Source organism: Anas acuta, chromosome 9 (assembly GCF_963932015.1).
Source record: "Anas acuta chromosome 9, bAnaAcu1.1, whole genome shotgun sequence".
NCBI lineage: Eukaryota > Metazoa > Chordata > Aves > Anseriformes > Anatidae > Anas > Anas acuta.
This window is the reverse complement of record NC_088987.1, coordinates 1,142,894-1,161,277: the sequence shown is the minus strand read 5'-3', so window position 1 is coordinate 1,161,277 and position 18,384 is coordinate 1,142,894. Positions and strand designations below refer to the sequence as shown.

The following is an 18,384-nucleotide window of genomic DNA, read 5'->3' as shown; positions in this document are numbered from 1 at the left end:
GGATTGAAATGGAAGTCATTTGAAACAGAGATGTGATGAAATGGATGCTCTGAAATGTGGAGTGCTGTCACAGCAATATGAATGTTAAAGGACATCCTCATGTGGTAAAGTGTGAGTCATTCAGCATTAGAAGAATGAAGACTGAGAAACAGCCCCAAGACTATCAAAGGCATATCTTCAAAGCTTGTCTGGGATAGTTGGATTCAAAATGCAAGAACTTAATCTCAGAATAAAATTTTAATACATTTTAAAGCAGGAAGAGTGGTTTGGGTTGGGATGTGCACCATACAATTCCCAAGTCCAAGACATAAAAGCTGTCTTAAGTCAACTAATACAAACCAACAAAATAGCCCTTATTTATATGAAGTCCACTGATGAACTAATGAAATGGAGTTTTAGTGATTTTTATATATATATACACACACACACATATATACACATATCTATGTATTACTGCCTTTCAGAAAGGTGAAAGGAATCCTGGGAACTGCTCTCCTGCTCTATGTACTTTAAAATAAGTGCATAACCTGTGTTTTCTCTATTGTAATCTCCACCAGAAGAAGAGAATAGTTTTCAAACCCCTCTCTTGTTATTACTAAATACGTTAGAGTTGTTCATTGTATGGGTGGAATATTAAGAAATGTTAAAAAAAAAAAAAGTCAGACTTGGGAATGTTTCCATTCTTTCTCCTAGTAAGGCTCTACTGGCGTATGTTTGAATACCACCCAGTCTTTCAGGGCTGTCTCACACAGGAGATGGATAACACTTGTGCCTTGCTTTTTGCTGTGTGCATAATACAGACTGCTGTAACGGTATCTAGAAGTTGAAGCTTTAATAAATTAAATATGGTAACTCTTGAATTTGATATAACTTAATTATACATGCCACTCTCATTCTCTGCTATATCCACAATAAGCATTTGGTACGTTTGATGTTCTTAGAAAAGAAAACAGCGTACTTCTGGAACTGCTTTTGTAGAAATGTAGGCTGCAGCTAGACAATGCCATGCAGATAAAGCAGCAGATGTAGAATGATGATACCTTGATGTAGTCTACCCTGCCCTACGCCAGTAACTTTTCACAGTAATTCACTGCTTAACGGCTCCTATGAAGAAGAAATGGGGTGGGAGTCTAGGCCAGTTCATTCCATTACGGGAAGTTTTCTCAGCTGTGCTGTCCTGGTTGTGACTGTAGAAGTAATCCTGCTGTGCAGCACAGCAGTGGGGGATTTGGGAGAGTTGAGGATGTCAGCTGTACCTCCTGAGATGAAACAGGTACATCTGAATGTAGTTAAACTTCAACCTTCATAAAGGAGAGAAAGATGGTGTGCTCACAAGGGTGAGAGTTGGGCTCTTGGAACTAGGTCAGGGCATGCTGGCAGATAATATCTGTCTCTTTGAGTGTGATTTGCTTAGATCTGTATTTTTGGGGGAGTTTACAGAGAGTACATAGAGAAAATATGTCTAGGAAAGTTTAAGTTCTGTCTGCTGAGTAAAACCTTCAAATGGGAACATCTGGCCAGGCAGTGTTGCAGCATACATGTTTTTGGGCTTCTCATTCTACTTCAACTGTGTTGGGGCAGGCAGGCAGGTAGGTGGGGAAGTAAATTGAAGTTTAGGGAAACAATGTGTCAAGTAGTAATTGCACTCAGGAAGGATGAATAAGAGTTTCCTAATTAAAAGATGTTTTGCAGGGAGCTTCAGCTTAACAGACTGACTGCTTTGTCTTAATTGTTTTCTGTCAGAGTATATTTATATGGGTGTTTGTCTCTCACTGGTCTCTACTCTGTGAGTGAATTGTGCTATCTGGTGCTAATGAAAAGACAGCTGTAGTTCGGAGAGAAAGGTGTGTGTTAAACTACAGGCCCGCTTGCCAAGCTGCTTACTTCATCAGGTGTTATTCTGTTCCAGTTTCAAGCCCTGTTCCTGGTTGCCTCTCCAGGAGATGAGGGAGTGATTGTTTGGAAAACTTAGGAAAGAAAATAGGCTCAGTGGCATGTGAGGTGAGCTGGATCTGTGGGAGAGATGTACGTACAACTGAGAAGCTGCTTAAGATTCCCTGTGCAGAAACTTAGAAGAGGGAACAAGGTATAACCTTGGGCTGCTTGTGATCAAGCTTGATGAATATAGAAATGCTTAACTTTGTAATCTAGCTAAATCTCTGCCATTCCTCATGAGCCCAGGTTCCTAAATTAAAGAGGCCAGGTATGTAAGTTGAATATATCTTGTAATAAGAGAATCTTCTCTCTGCTGCTTTTAGGTTTAGTATTTTTCATGTAGATCTTGGATTTCTATCTCAAGTTAATTATGAATCCTTATAGTTCAGGAGCAGTTGCCAATGGGTGCTTAATCAAGAGAATGCAAGCTAAATTATGCTTCTTGTCAGTTAATCGTAATTTTGTGCTAGTGTTCAGAAGAGATCTGTATCATCCCATAAACAAGAACAGCATTATTTATTTGGGGAAATTATTGTGTGTATGAAAAAAGAGTTTTATTGGAGTGAACTTTTTTTTCTTGCCAAATGTCACAGCACTTTGCCTTTGCTCTTGCTATTTTAAAATTGTGCACTTTTGACAGCCACTTAAATACATTTTCCAATCATAATTTACTGTATGAGGTTTTTTCCCCAGGGTGACAGTTAGGGACTAGAAATAAAGGATGATATTTTTGGGCAGTGAGAGTGGATACTAAATTAAAACAGAAATTAAGCATAATACTGTTTTCCAGTTGCACTCCAGTGCACAAAGAAAACAAATCCTGAGCGTGATAACCAGTATTGCCACCAAAGATTTCTAGGCCTCCTTTATAAATGAGCAAGACCATGCTTGCACTGGTAACAGGTTCAAGTCCCACTGCAAATAAAAAGCACTCAGGCAAATATCTCCTGAAGAAAACAAAATTCTTCTTTCCTCCCATGGTACTCGGTCACCTTTCTGACAGCACACTCCTAGTGTCTTCAGGAACACAAGTAAACAATACTGAGCTCATGTCTGGGACAGAAGGAGGGCATGGTTAAAAATGAGAGAGTTCCGAACTGTCTCCAAGAGTTGAATGTGGTCAGTGCTGGCAGGAACGTAAATAATAACAAATAAGATAATGCAACTCCTAACAGTGAGATCAGCTTGCCTGAGCTCATTTTTACCAGCTCCTCAAAGTAAAGGAAAATGTATTTTGGTTTGAAGCTTTTCCATGTCAATCAAAGACCAAAACATTGGTCCTTTTTCCTTGTCACAAAGGCCTGGCATGGCAAGTGTGTGAAAATGATAATTCTTGGTCATCAGGGTTCAGAAACTGAGGAAGTGACACAACAAAAGCCACAGCTGTGCAGATATCGTTGACCACTAGTATGGAATGCAAATATTACATAAAAATCAACGTCAGGACTTAAATAACTTGAAGTCTTAGACAGGGTGAGATTTACTTGATGCTGGTACAGCAAATCCACAGTTCTTCTGATGAGCATCCACTTTCCAGGTTACCTCTTTGTGGAGCACAGCAGGCTATTGAACTTTGAGGTGAGAAGCACAGGTTGTTAGGGCTCTAGATATGCCATATCTAGAATTCTTCTCCTTCAGAGCTTCCCTCAGGAGCTGTATTCGTGCTGTTGGTTATATTGTGATTTTCTGCAGTATTGCACTGCCATCTGACCAACTACGCTGTGTAAAGCTGATGTCACTGGGCTGAGGATTGAAGAAAGTTGTTTTGTAGATACCTGAATTCTGTGAAACCAGGGGGTGGTGCCAAGTGGTTTTAGACTGTTCTTAGTGTAAGGAGCAACTGTTACAAAACAAAGGGCAGAGCAGGACTCAAGTTCTAGAATGATTCCTGTGGGTGTGTAATCTCATAACATCGTCAGGCTGAGTGAAGAGCTAGTGGAGAACATCTATTCTGGGACAGCTTTTGTCTAAGTGTTAGTTCAGACACACAAAAGCATTTCTCATTTGTTTAGGCTTTCTGGGATTTTAATTGAGCTGTTTGTCTGACTTTTTTTTTTTTTTTTTTTCCTTCCCCAGTGCACATTCTGGTATAAGTAATATGAATGACTTCACTGCCCCTTCAGTGCCTCACATTCTTTTGGACATTGGAAAATATCTACCGCTCCCAACTGCTGGAGTTTTATGATGTTTATTTTTGTTTACTTGACATTTATACTGAAGACACCACAACAGCTTGTTTATCATTGTCCTGAATACAGTTCAAGTAAATGCCAGACCCCCTCTTCTCAATATCTGATGTTTAAGCTTGATTTTGATGCTGTGATTTTTGTCACATGAAAGCCAGACAAAAAGACACAGCAACTTTATATTTCAGGTGGAAATTCCACTATTGTCTTAAGGTGTTTTTTGGTTCCCTGGAGAAGTGCAATTTTTTGGCTGTCGCACAGTCTGTTTTCTCTCTATGACCAAACACAGGATTTAGTTGCAATCATTAATCCCATTCTCTCCCTTGTATCTGTGACACTTGGTTCAGCGTTTTGGTGTCATTAGAAGTAGGTGCCCCAGTTAGCAATCTTAGCTGCCTTACTTAGTTTTTGAGCTAAGTTCATGTCTCTGTTGCTTATTTTGAAAATAGTTCATTAGTTGCAGGCAAACTGTAAATCACAAAGCTGGGCACTGCAGAGTGTGAACGAAAGCTCTTTCCAGTCTGGTCACTTTTGAGATGCACAGTTCATAGTGTAGGAACTGGGAGCTTTGGTGGTGGAAATTGTTGACTCCTTGCAGAGACCAGACTGCTGACTGCTTTGAAGGATCCTTTTTTTTTTTTTTTTTTTTTTTTTAAGTATCTACTGATAATGTAGATAGTTGCAAAATTTCCATCCATGATTGTAAAGTTAACAGAAATTGTTCTATCTGTTTGTGACTGATAAGATCTTCTGATATCCATCAGAGCTTGTGCTAGAGGTGTCTTTTCCTTCCTGTCACAATCACATTCTCACATGGACCACTGTGAGGCTGGCTTTGTAACACATTTCCTTGCTCAAATAATGAGGAGTTGAGAATTTATTGGCAAAATGAGTGGAAGATTTAATTCTTCCTGGTTTCTGAATGGAAGTTAGTGCATTTGTCCCATGAAGCCTTTTTTAGAGGCTGCCTGTTTCCAGCTCTACTACATATGATTAGTGAATTAGTGAGAGCTCTCAGGGCTGAACTCTTTGAAACCTAAACCAAAAGTGTCTGCAGACTTTAACATTCACCCTCTCGTGTTTTTTTTTTTTTTTTTTTTTTTTTTTTTCCAGAATAGTTTGTATTTGTCTGTGCTTGAGATAAATACAAGAGTGATCTTCAGCAAAACTAAACTGAGAGTGTCTGAAAGCTCACTGGGAGGAAATGCAATGTGATTTCTGTTGTGTCTCTGTAATAGGGAGGATATTAATTTTCTGAGCCCTTACTTACTAGATTTCGTCATACTTAAAATATATTAAGTGGTGACAAAGTCATCTAAATGCTTGCAGAAAGAGCTTGTTTTTTTTCCAGTCAGTTATGACTGCTAAATACCTGCCTATGTTTATGTGCCAGATGACTGCTAAAAGGAGCTGAAGAAATGCTTATATTTTTATTACCCTTTTTTCCTCCCAAAGCTGGGAGGCTACATAAATCCTCTTGCCGTGTACCCTTAACTGCACTGCTCCTCCTGGAGCTCTGGTTAGGGATCCTCAGCTCTTTGACTCGCACTGTAACTGCTCTTTCATTGCTGGAGGTTTAGCGCGTCAGCCCATGTCCTGTCATTAATACAGGGGGTGACGTGCTGGAATGGGCCAATATTCCTGCTGTGTGAGCGTCTGACTCTTACTAGTCAGGGCTTTACCTTGGTGACGTTATAAAGACTGAGCCAGACGATTACAGACCTCACTTTCATGGCATGGGGTGGGCTTCTTTTTCTAGACGGTGCTAAATTACCATGCACCCGGCTGCTGTGGTTTAAAGACCAGATTAGGTTCAGAGTCTCAGTATGCACAAGTGCTCTATGTCAACTTTGTAAGTGATAATCTGTTCAGATAGACCCTTTTCCCTGTCTGTCAGACACCGTATTTGTAGTTATGCACTCTGTGAGATGATGGCCTTGGAATGTGAATTGATACATAAATGCAGCAAGCCATTTCAACAGTTCAGCCAAATTCTCTTACAAAAGCTGAAGACCACTTAGCATTCAAACAGTTATTTGAAGTGTGATTTTTTTTTTAATTTTATTTATGTTTTGAAGAAAAAAATAACAGCACAGTCTATTAGTAAGCAGTTTCACCTGGCTGCACTTCAGTGGAGTGTTCAGAAAGGGCTTTGAACTGCTTTCTTAATGTCTGCCTTTGTCCGGGGACACTAGATACTGTTGGCATCTTCAGAAATAAAAATTTCTCCTTCTCTTACCTTTTCTTGATGATTGGTTGTTAATCCCACTTTAACAATTTTGTCCAAATAGCTATTCTATACATACCTTTGTCATGGCTTTTTCTTGTAAATCTTTCTTGATTTTCACACTTGAGCCTCTGAAAATGGCCCACCTGCCCCATTTACTATATTGTATTAATTTATTAGCCATTTTATGAATGTTTATCTAAGGATGACATTTGCATGTTGCCAAAAGAATCTTACAAATAAGCTTCTACCTAAAATTACACATCCTCAATAATGTTTGTGATTTCTACATACACATAATTCATAGTGATAGTTTTATAGCTGGTTTTATGAGGTAGCAAATTAAATTTGTTATTCACTTCTGATCTTTGTGTGTGCAAAATAATAAAACATTCAAGCACCTGGTAATACTTTTTTTGAAGATGTCATGTTCCTTTTCCCAGTATAATTTTTGTCCACGTTGTGAATCTCAGTCCTCACAGAGGCAGTATTAAATGCTTGACCACTTGGATGTGTTGATCATGTATCCTCTGATCTTTGAGGTGGAAAACATGGTACTATGAATGCTTTTAAGCATTACTTTAAGGTCTCAAATTTCTTTATATGTATATATATATGTGATCCTTAGAACTCTAAAAATTCATTAGTTCAACTATAATGGTTTTGACTGTTCACAGAACTTACCTTTATAACACGCATTCATGGCTTTTATGTAGTTGTCACGATCAGTATTGAGTATAATCAGCTTTGGTGCAGAACACCCTTCAATCTTCACACCTGACAATTAGTGACAAAGTAGATGAAGCTCAACCCTTTAGTCTTCCACCCATCCTTCCTTTAAGTGCCTGGCTTTTCAGTCTGCCTGGAACATTGGGAAATTGGCTTGCTGAAAGACGTATAAATGCCTGATTCAAAGGATAAAGAGTACACTGCAAAAAAGTCCACAGCTGAGAAACTTCCCAACTAGGTGCCTCAGATCATGGACATGGTGATATTTGGAGAGAGAGCTGTTTCCACAGCTATTGCCTCAGTTCCTAAAGATAGTGTCTTAAATTGCAGTCAACCACTACTGTCTGTGAGGAGTGTTCTGTTTGGTATGTGCTCAGCTTAAAAAAACATAATAAAAAAGTATTCTATTTCATACAACTCTGATTTTCTAATCGGCTTAGATTATTGTGGGGAATAAAACAACATTGAGAAGACAGATCTCAGCATGAGCAGCTGTTGCAGCAGAGTAGAGGTGGGTGTACACAGGTGAAAAGCCTTGTGATACAGTTTGGGTAGCAGATGCCACATATCTGGATAGTTAATAACAAACTCGTTTGAGTTACTGGATAGTGGACTGTGGTTTCTAAATGGAATGACAATGTCAAATGGCCAACTCCCTCAGCCTTCTGTTGAACAGATGTATAAATTCTGCTTCTGTGAGCAAACCAAGAAAAAAGCATTCAAGAGATGAACAAAATCAGAGGGGAAAATATCTGAGTCATTTAGTTTTCCAAAATACAGCTGAAAGTGTACCATATGCTCTGCATCCTAATTCAAGTTCTAATTATGTACTTTCAGTCAAATTCAGGTTTACTGCAAGGTGGATGTGAATTCATTGAAGTTGACAGAATTGTATTAATTCCCACATAATTGACCTTAATCCAGACACTCAAATGATTGTAGATGTTTTATGGATTTTTAACACAAAATCATAAAACTAGATTAAGAGCCCTGAGGTTACATGTAGAAATTTGGCTTATGTCAGTGATGAAGTGGCTTTGCCAATATCTTTGTAAGAGGATTCTTTTAGGTTCAATCTAAGCTAGTTAAATTCCTTGTAGTTGGGTTTTATTATCTTAAAACCTAACCCCATACCTGGCATTCTAGCTAGCATGTTAAGTGGAGAGAGTAAAGACTAAATAAGTACAAAATTCTGGTTAGCTTTCTTATATTAGTTAGCTCTTGCTCCTAGGTTGAATATTTGTACTTTACACAAAAAATTTCCATATGTTGCTGTGTTTTCCTCAGATGCTGAAGTCCTGTTTAAAAGTTAATTTTTAATGGGGAAGTGTAAGGATATACTTGGTCTTGAATCTTTTCTTATTTGGTCTGGTTGAAGATACTTGGATTTGATAACTGAAGTTTAGTCTATGCATGGCTGCTCTGTAGATATTTGGAAAGGATAAGTGCAAAAAAGAACCAATGTATGCGAAGCAGCTGTTAAATATTCTCTATCTGTCTCCAATATATCTTCATGTGATTCTTAGGAGGAATGAAGCATGGCCCTGGGGAGGATGAAGGGAAAGTTTTCATATGCTACCTGAGAACTTGTTTTGACAGGCGTTCCCACACTTGTGCTGTAACAACTGCTGGGTAAGCTTTGTCCGAGCTTATGGAATCTGCATCACTGCTGTGAAAATCCTATTTAAATGACATGGGTGAACTCTAAGGTCTTTTAAAATATAAATCAATATGTTTAAGAATGGAAATATACCATAAATACTGACAGTACACTGAATCTTTTGCCAAAACTGTGTAGTAGTTGTGCTTCTTTTTAAGCTGCCCAATTAAATACAGATATAAAATGACTGGTGTGCTTAATAATTGATATCACCATATCAGGTAATATACATTCCCTGTACAGTGCTTCACTGGGACAAGCCTAGGTTCAGTTTCAAAGAAAGTGCTCCCAAATATTGCAAGAGTTGTAGCATTTTTCCTGATGGGAACTGTTGTTGGGCTGTGTTGTCTGAAACACTGGCAGCTTTGTGACACTTAAGGAAAAGACAGACATATCAGTGTGGTTGTTCTTATGTGTGTAACCCAAGCGTGGAGATGCATAAAATAAGTGTGAACATCAGTAGCATGTGACTACGTGAGAGGTGGGGTGACTGAAAGAGGAGTGCTCTTGGCCATGTAAACCTCAGCAGCTGTTTCAAAAATATCCTGTGCACTGAGATATAAGCAGTCATAGCCCTATTCCTAGAAAATATAGGATGGAAAGGAAACTTTCTTGAAAGATTGCTTGGTAACTAAAGTACTGGACTATAATAAAATACTTGGAAAGCATTTTCCTCTGGCAGTGTTATCCCCAACAATGAAGTCAGTGTTGGAAGAGCAGTACTAGATGAAAAGGCTTTTTTTTTGTTTGTTTCTAACAGTCCTCTAGCAATAGATTTAATAATTTCCCTCCTCTTCATTTCTGTGCTTATTTTTTGTATTCATGTCTTACATTATTCTGATTTTAGAGGCCAGGTTTGACTTTCCATGTTCCCATTCCTTTACGCTTAGGTTGGTGTAAATTTTTGGTACTTGAACAAAACTCTGAAGACAACATATTCAGAAATAATGAAGGCAAATATTAACAAAAATTATGAACCTTTCTGGTGATGCTGTTTTGCACTCCGTCTCTGTCTCTCTCAGCAACATAGTACGTTCATTGTATCCATTGATGAGAGAAGTGGTTATTAAAGCATAATTATAAGGGCTTCAAAATAAAGATTAATGTTGGTGAAGAATAATGGAAAACTTTAAGAGTACATTAGGCTAAAAAAAAAGATACAAGTTTTTAGCCTTTTTGTTATAAATTGACCATGATAGGAGTAAAAAAATAAAAAATAAAAAAATCTGCCTAATAAACTTAATCCATACTTGTTTTCTAGCTTTTTTTTTTTCCCTTGAAGCTTTCACAGCATCGTGGGTATTTCTAAAGAAAATGTTGGAATTAGTTCTACCGTGTATTACAGCTGGAGCGCAAAATCTTATAATCTTCTTCTTTTGGAAAACCTCTTGAATAAAACAAATGACCAAACATAGCAGAAGCTGGTACCCAGAGTGCTCGTTCCTTCTCTCTAAGAGAAAAAATAAGAATTGCATTGTGTTCTTAAATTGCAGAGTAATTACTATGGAAAATAAAGAGTCTCTGATGCATTCATTAAATTGAAAATACATATGGAAGTCATTTATCAAACACAGTGAACAAAACAAGAGGAAGTGTGTAAATGTCAGAAATGATGCAATATGATTTCACGGTCCTTGAACACCAACTGAGTTTAATAATGTGTGTTCAGACTTTTCTCATTTTCAGCCAGGTGAACTGTTCAAGTTATTTTCTCATTTCACATACAGGAGCGGTTCTGGGTGACCAGGCACTCGGTATACCATGCAAAAAGAATGGTTGGGTTGGGGTAGTTCTTAACATGCTGAATGGTACCAGTTAACTGGCTGGAGCTGCTTGCTGTGCGGAAAACCTCAGCCTCTTGCTCTTAGTGCAGCTGGCCGCTGCTCAAGCACCTGCATAGGCCACCGTGCTGCAAGCTCTCCTCACGCTGGGCTGTGACCAGTCACTGCATAAGCACATTTGCCATGTCTCTTCGGTAGCTATAGGAAAGATATCTTTGGTGCCAGTGGCAGGGAAGGGCTCAACTGGAATTCCAAAAACTGAAGGGCAAGAGGGCTAGCAGCATTAGTGTGCCAGCAGTTTTACAAGGAAGAATAGCAAAAGATGTAGATTCACTTCTGTGCTTAATCTCTCATGTCTTAACTGAACAAAACATCCCGTGTAAGTAAACTGGTAAATTAAGGTGGATAATCACACCTGGCCACTCTTACAGTTATAGAGCACAACACTGCTCTCTTTGGAAGTTCTTTTATTCATTTTCTCTGTTGATAAGATAGCTTTGATCCAAGCAGAACAAATTGGAAGAAGTCTTATAAAAATACCTGTATAGATTACCAGTTACTTAAGATAATAAATGTTATATCACTTTAAGCAGAATGAAGGGGCAAATCTAGCTAGTCATACAAAAGGAGGCAAGTAATAACTGACATGAGAAATATGTAAGAAAAGGCAAAACTGAAGAAAGTACAAAATTATCCATCAATACATCAAACAATGTGTTTGCTATAACAAAATTGCCCAAATGTTGAACTAAATTGATTTTTTATTTTATATATATATATTTTTAAATCAGTTATTTAGACTTGTATGTGATGTGTGAAGGATGTTACACTTGCATTATTGAAGCAGATTTCTCAATTAATTTTCACGGGTTTACCTAGCTGTGGTTGGTGTCTGAGGAGATAAATATGAATCACAGTGTAATTCCTTCACACGTGTCTGAATAAATGCAGGTGTTTGGCAGCAGGAGTATCACAGACCCCAAATGTACAGTCACACAGAACATCTTTTGTTGAGCAATAAATGACATCTTATTCCTTCTGTTTGTACCAGATAGAACAGCTGCAGCAGTGTCAAAGTGTCACTGACCAGGGTGAGCATTTGCAAAAACGAAGCAAAGGCTTTGCCCTTTTTCTAGGTGCTTCAAACTATTTAGCCATAAATGAGCAGCATTGCTCTGTGAGCGAGCGCTTTGTGCAGAACTCAGAGCAGCGGCAAGGCGAGGTGCCCCATGAAGGACAGAGAATTTGATCAGGATTCAGGAATGGCATTCTGAGAGAGAAAATGGTGCTTAAATACTGGAATTGATTTGGGAAGCGTATAAGGTGCTCACTACCACTTTTTTCTTGGAAAATGCAAGTCCCTATCAACTACACAGATGATGCAATTGTGAAACATTCTTCCTGCTCCCATCTTTATCTTCAGTGTTTCCATTGGGTTCCTCTCATTACCATCTGCCTGGGATCACAGCTGGCTGCATGGAATACGCTCCCTTTCCCTCCCTCCTTCTCCCAGTGCCCATCTGGCTCCAGAGCATCAGTTCCCTTCATCTGTTCATTCCCATCATTGGCTCCCCAGTGCCCTGCAGTCTCCTCTTCCAGCCTCCTTTACTGCTGCGTTTCCTCGTGTCTTTGCTGTCTCTTTCTGTCCATTTACGTGCTCTGAAAAAGTTCCTTAACCCTGCTGCTAATGTTTATACTAGCTGGTTCATGTGAAGGAAAATAAAATTATGTTTAACCAAACTGTCTCAGAGCACATTTTAGTTTTCTGGATTTATGATAGCGCAGCTGTGACTGAATCCTATTTGAAAAACTTTTGGATTTTTTCCTGTAAGTGTGAAATTATATAAACCATTGGAAAGCAGGAAAAAAAATATCCACAGCAATAACAATAAAATATGTTTATGTTCAGATTATTTGCAATATAAGACTGATGCATTCTTTCACCAAGAAATTTCAACCTAGAAGAGCTGTCTTGATCAGAATTCAACCGTAACTTTCTGTTAATAGTAGACTTCAAAGGGTCTTTTTATCAGTAAAAGTCTTCTTTCTACTCTTCCAAATTTTATCTGGGAAGAAGTATAGTCTAAAGTGGTGTGGACACAGGGAAAAGTGATACAGAATTAAATACCAATTCATTGTTTCTGGTGGCAACCTAGCAATTCCTGGTGTTTCCAGCAGCAGTCAGGGCCTAGTTTAATATTAAGGAATATATGTGTATGTATATATACATATACAAAAGTATTTGCTAACCTGAGCTTCAATTCAAGAATACAGGAAATGGAGATAGGTGCTCTTAAAATGAAACTTCTTCCTTCACAAAAACTCTGGGTCTGCACTGAAACAAGAAAAGAATGTACTAAAGTACAAGACAAAAAAACATCAACTTGAAATAAACTGAAACAGTACATTCTAAATTGGATTGATGATCCATAAAGTAAAACTCTTCAACCTTCTCATGTCATTTGATATCCAACTCTTCTATTTGCCATCAGTCACTGCAAGCATGTCATACATTTATAATAAAGATATATCTTTACTGCATCTTTTTGACAGTTTTCAGTATTATCCCAGAATTTGGGGTAGATCAGTCTTCAATCCTAGGGGAAAGAGTGTAGTCCTTGTGTAGTCCTGTCTGAGATATCACTGTCTGACTCTGTAGCAATGATTTTACTTTTATATATTACTAGGAGAGGGGTAAGCCCTTCTTCAAGGTCAAAAAGTTTTACTTTTTTTTTTTTTTCTTGGAACTTCAGAAAAATAAATGTATTTAACTTTTCTTTCCCCTTTTCTGGGTTAAATGGAAAAGAACCAGTGGCATGAATGAAGCTGGACACAAGGTAAGTGTCACGGGCTTTTGCTGAGACAAATTCATGCTGACTCCCCATGAAGACGTGTGGATGGGGTACTCCTGGACAGACAGCTCATACAGCTGCAACCTCTTCAGGTGTGCGTTCACTGCTCCTGTCCTTGGCTGTGCTCTGACCCAGAGCACAAAGCTCATGTGAAGGGGTGGTTCTTCTTTCTTGCCTGCTGCCATTTTCTGAAGTAGGGGAGGAAGAACCTGAGCTACATTTTACAAACTTTGTGAGAAGATATTGGTTGAATAGGGCCTGTCACTGATAAAGTAAAAACTGTACTGTTTGTGGTGTGTGCAGGGGGGCTGTCAGAACTGGCTTGGTTCTCCTTGCACCCCACTCCTTAAGAAATTTGCATGATTCTGGAAAAATGTTGGAAGTTTTGGGCTCTGTTTTATTATTGTGTTGCTACTGGAACATAGAATGGATTTTTTTTCCCCCCATAATCATTACACTGTCTGTATCCATCACAGGGTTTTGGGGCAGCCTTTGGTGTCACAGTTTAAAACCTGAGGTCACCGAAACGGAATTCCTCCTTATGTGGTCAGCTGAAAATCCCTTTACACCGCAAATATCATGCTGTTGGCAGACACTATTTTACAGCACAGATGCCTCCTAACTCAGTGAAAATATAACTGCGATTTATAGTCAAGAAATAGGCCAACATATCTGCAGTGAGAGCAACGTAGTCAAAGCACTGCAGTACAGTGGGACCTGAAATAGTGCTCTGAGGGGTTTTGGGAAAGGAATGAGAGCTCACCAGATGTCTTTGAAAATAATATTCTTTAAGCATCTTTTGACCTTAAGAAAACAGTTCCTTGGTGAGACCGTTAAAGCATTACTTTATCTTCCAGTACCAGATACAAAATCCATGTGACCTTGTACTCTTAAGTGACGATAGGCAATTTATCACTGGGAAAGATCAGAATTTGAGGTTTTGTTCTAGCTTGTACTTCGCTGCTTGTCACTGTGGGGCTAGAAGCACAGGGATTGAAAACTGATTTTTATCATTGACATAAATGAATGCTCTGTCCAAACTTCTTTTCAAGATGGTATTGATTTCTTTAACAAAACCTCCCTAGTTTACCAGAGAGACTGTTATCTGCTTTTCCATGGCTTCGGTCATTAGAAACTGATGTTTCAAGAGCAAGCCCACCCCTACCAATACCTGCTTGCATATATTGAAACGACAGGCCCTGTGAGTAGGCTTATCTATATTCTGACACTCTGGGTAGGATTCACAATTTACTAGCTCAGTGATCCGTAGTTAAACTCAGAACTAACTAAATCAGTCCCGTTTCGTTTAGCACAGGCCAAAGCATTTAGCATACAGTGAGCCGACCAGGCTGAGTGGGCCTCGGAGCAGCTCGTCACATTGCTGCAGCCCTCGGTGAGAGGCTCAGGGGGGCACAGCCCGGCCAGAAATGTCAGGACGTCCAAAACTCTGGCAAGAGGCAAATGCAAGTAATGCGGTGGAAGAACGTTGTCATTTTTACTGGCAGAAAGCAGCAAAACCGATGTCACTTCCCATCCCTAAAGAATGAAAAAAAAGCAGAAAGAAAAACCCATCCCTAAAAAAAAAAAAAGTAACGATGTAAAAGGGAAGAAGAAAAAGATTGTGTACAAATTCAGTGTAGAAGAAATATCAAAATGAAACAAATACATCTTCCATGGCTTTTCCAGTGTCATTTTGTAGAAAATGCAGAAATGTTTTCTCGGTGAATTAGCATTTGATGTAGTTCTTTCCTCTGCACATAAATATATACTAATAGAAGCTTTAAATAATAAAAGAAGGCAGCATTTCTATGGGGGTTGAGCAGAGCAGTCCCCCGTTTAGCTAATGTAACTGTACATTAATTCTGGACCTTTGTCAACACACATTAAAATTACTTCATCAGTTTAACCCATTTATTTTTTTAAGAGAATCCAGGGAGATCATTGCTGCTAAATGAATTAAGAGACGCAGCCAGTCTGGAAGAGGAACCTTTGAATGTTTAATTGTTCTGTTGCATAATGCACTGACACACATATTGTCTCAGAAGACATCGTATGAAGCAATGGCATGGTGATGGTGGAAATGGAGAGTTTCATATCCTTGTGTCAGTTGCTGTGAGCGCTTATAGGTTTGCTCTGAATCCTACAGATGCTACACCCTATAGAAGGGCTACTCAGTGCGGAAAGTATTTATAAGATCTCTGTATGCTTTTTTCTTCTGTTGTTTCTGTTGTTTTTTGGCATCTGCTCTGAACTCCTCTAAAATCACTGAAAACTAAGTTTCAGGAAACTTTGAATCAGGCCCTTGATAAGGGCAATGTGGATGAGTTTCAAATTTTGTTCCTAGTCCTTGGCAGTTATTCATGTTATAGACTTCTTGGCTTACGAAGGAGCTGGATTTCAGTGCTTTCATGTTGCAGAGGGAAATGAACTCCCCTTACAAACAGAAAATAAGAGTGAGGCAAAGACCGTAATTTTGTTACCACCAGAGTCTATTTCCACATGCTTAAATAAATGTTCCATGTACTAGTAAAGCAACATTATTTTTTCACCCAAGGACTTAAAGGGAATATTTGTGCTTGCATGAACTGAACATTTAAGAATTTTCTTCGTACGTATTTGAAATTTGGCAAATAACAGTGCTTTGCTGTGGGTTTCGAGGATAATTTTGCTAAAAAGTCCTGCACATAGGAAAAAAATTATCAGGCTATTTTTGCAGCTGTTAGTTCATGATCATTTTGTAAGGGTAGAAGTGGTTAGCTACATCATACTGTGCTTAGAAACCATCACAGAGGTGAGCACATCTATCTTAGAGTAGTATTTTCCTGTTTCTTCATCTGTATATTTTTGCATATGCAGCTGCGCACTGTACAGGAAAAAGATGGGAGGCATGGGGCTGGGAGGGAGTGGGAGACTTTCTCATAATAAACAGCGTGTTTGCCTCTTCTGTTAGCTGCTATTAAAGACTGACTTCAAAAAGCTCATTTTATGAGAGTGCTGGGGGCTCTTTTATGTTGAGCAAGAGTTTGCTGCTTTAGTTCAGCCCATCAGGTATGAACGATTGCTCCCCAGGATGGCTCCATTGGGGTGCTGAGGAGGGGACAAAGTGGGGACGGGCTTGGGAGTGTGGGGGGAGCGCCCTTCGGGGTGGCTGCGGATGTCACTGGCAGGCACTTAAGGAGGCATCACATTATGCTTGCATCTACTTTATTTGCACTATAAATAGAGAACTTGAGCTCTTTGGAGTGAAATACTCCCCTTCGCTGCCATTAAACAAGATTTCAGCTTCCCTCTGCCCCATGCCTATCAAAGGCGATGTGTTTGTCCTCCTGGATGTCATCACGTATCACCCTTCATTCTTAAAGTTAAATCCAATGCTTTTTTCTTTTTATTTTCTTTTATTTTTTCCCCTTTGGTTTCTTTGTTGTTGTTGTTTTATTTCTAACTTTGGGCTTTCACTATCTCTCTTCACTGAAATCAGTAGCAGTTTGTACCTGGAAAAAGTGAAACACCAGATTAAGTGTTTCCTTGAGGAAAAAATGCCCAAATATACTCGTCTTAGAAATCAAAATGCGGAACGGTTCCCTGCGGCTGTCCTGCAGAACGTGTTTGTGTCTGATAGTTACCACCCAGCCACAGTCACCTGAGAAAAGACATTTTTGGTTATTCTCGGTATTTTACTTCATTCAACTGTTTAGACAGCGTGGGGAGAGAAAAGTTTTCTGTTTGATTCTTCAGCACAGCGCTGCTAACTCGGCCAGTGCTGCTGAGGTTGGGATCAGTGCGTTAGGGAGGAATGTTCTCAGTCCTGTCCCTCACTTCCATCATAATCTTTTCTTACATCTTCTGTCCGTAGGTATAGAATTACCTTTAGATTCTTCCAAATAAAAAATTTATCGTAAATGTTTATTTAGCATTAGGATGATTTTTACAAGGTTTACCTTTTAGGTCTGAGAAAAGAACAGATCACATAGGTCACATGAATACCACGTGTCCATCAAGGTGAGTTCTGAATGTGGAAGGGAAATTTTCCCTCATGGAGAGGGAATTAATTAATTAACTAAGTGTCCTTAATTACTGTGAGTGGTGTTGTTGTTTGGTCAGTGAGTTCACATCCTGAACTTCACATGCACTGGGAGTTCTGGGGCTAAAGCTGGGCCTGCTTTGTGTTGAATTTCCTCCATGAATACAGTAAGATTTGAATAACCATTGCTAAAAAGGAAAATCATTTAATAATGCTTTTCACTTTCATTCTTATTTTTTCTTTAGCTGTATATAATTGTTTCCTATAGACATGAAAGACTAAGGGAGGTAGCTAATTGCAGTATAGAAATCTCTGTAAAAGCTTTCTCACAAACTTCTGCTAATGCGTTTAAGTCCTGGAGATCTGAGTAGTGTTCAGCTTTCTAAACCCTGTGAAATAATAGCTCAGACTGCCCATAGTGCTCACAGTATAACTCGTTCCATTAAGTCATATTCCACAAACGTATTCTGAGACTTTATCATCAGCTCAGTATTTAGCTCATGCTTTATGGAAGTTTTGTGAAGCTTCACAAATCTTTTCTCTTTTTTAGCTCAACCTTAAGTGGGCTGCAGTGCAGTGTTTTATGCATCTCTACTAGTGTGCAACCAAAGAGAGTTTTTTTGTTGTTGTTGTTTTTTGTTTTCCCCCACCAAATGGATGTGATTTGTAAATTGACTGAACAGAACTGTAAGCTTTTAGTTGGGTTTAGATGTAAAGCTCAGAGTAAATGAAATTTGATGCATTTTTGCATTCCTCCAACGAAAGCCTCTGAAGTTTATTGCAAGCTAATCACAGACCTCTTGCTCCTACAATATAGCAATCCAATTAGCAGCATTTGGTTTTAAAACATTGAGCATATTTTCTGAGTGGGAATTATTCAGGTTTAAAAGCCTTAAATCTGTATCTAAATCTAGTAGGTCTTGTGTAATTGTAAGGAGCCATTTACTTTGACAGCAGTTTAGATTTTTCTTTAATGCTGTCTCTGGGTTTTAT

The 18,384-nt window shown here is 38.8% G+C and overlaps 1 long non-coding RNA gene across 10 annotated transcripts in view; it reads left to right on the top strand.

The window, feature by feature from the left end:
* Nucleotides 1-1,351: 1,351 nt before the first annotated feature.
* The window catches only part of LOC137861268 (uncharacterized), a 40,187-nt gene continuing 23,154 nt past the window's right edge, over nucleotides 1,352-18,384 (top strand). For 3 of the 10 annotated variants that reach the window (XR_011099503.1, XR_011099504.1, XR_011099497.1), the window contains exons 1-2: nucleotides 1,851-2,203; nucleotides 13,325-13,355. This is a non-coding gene — a long non-coding RNA (uncharacterized lncRNA). The other 7 variants (XR_011099499.1, XR_011099506.1, XR_011099498.1 and 4 more) reach the window with 7 other exon arrangements.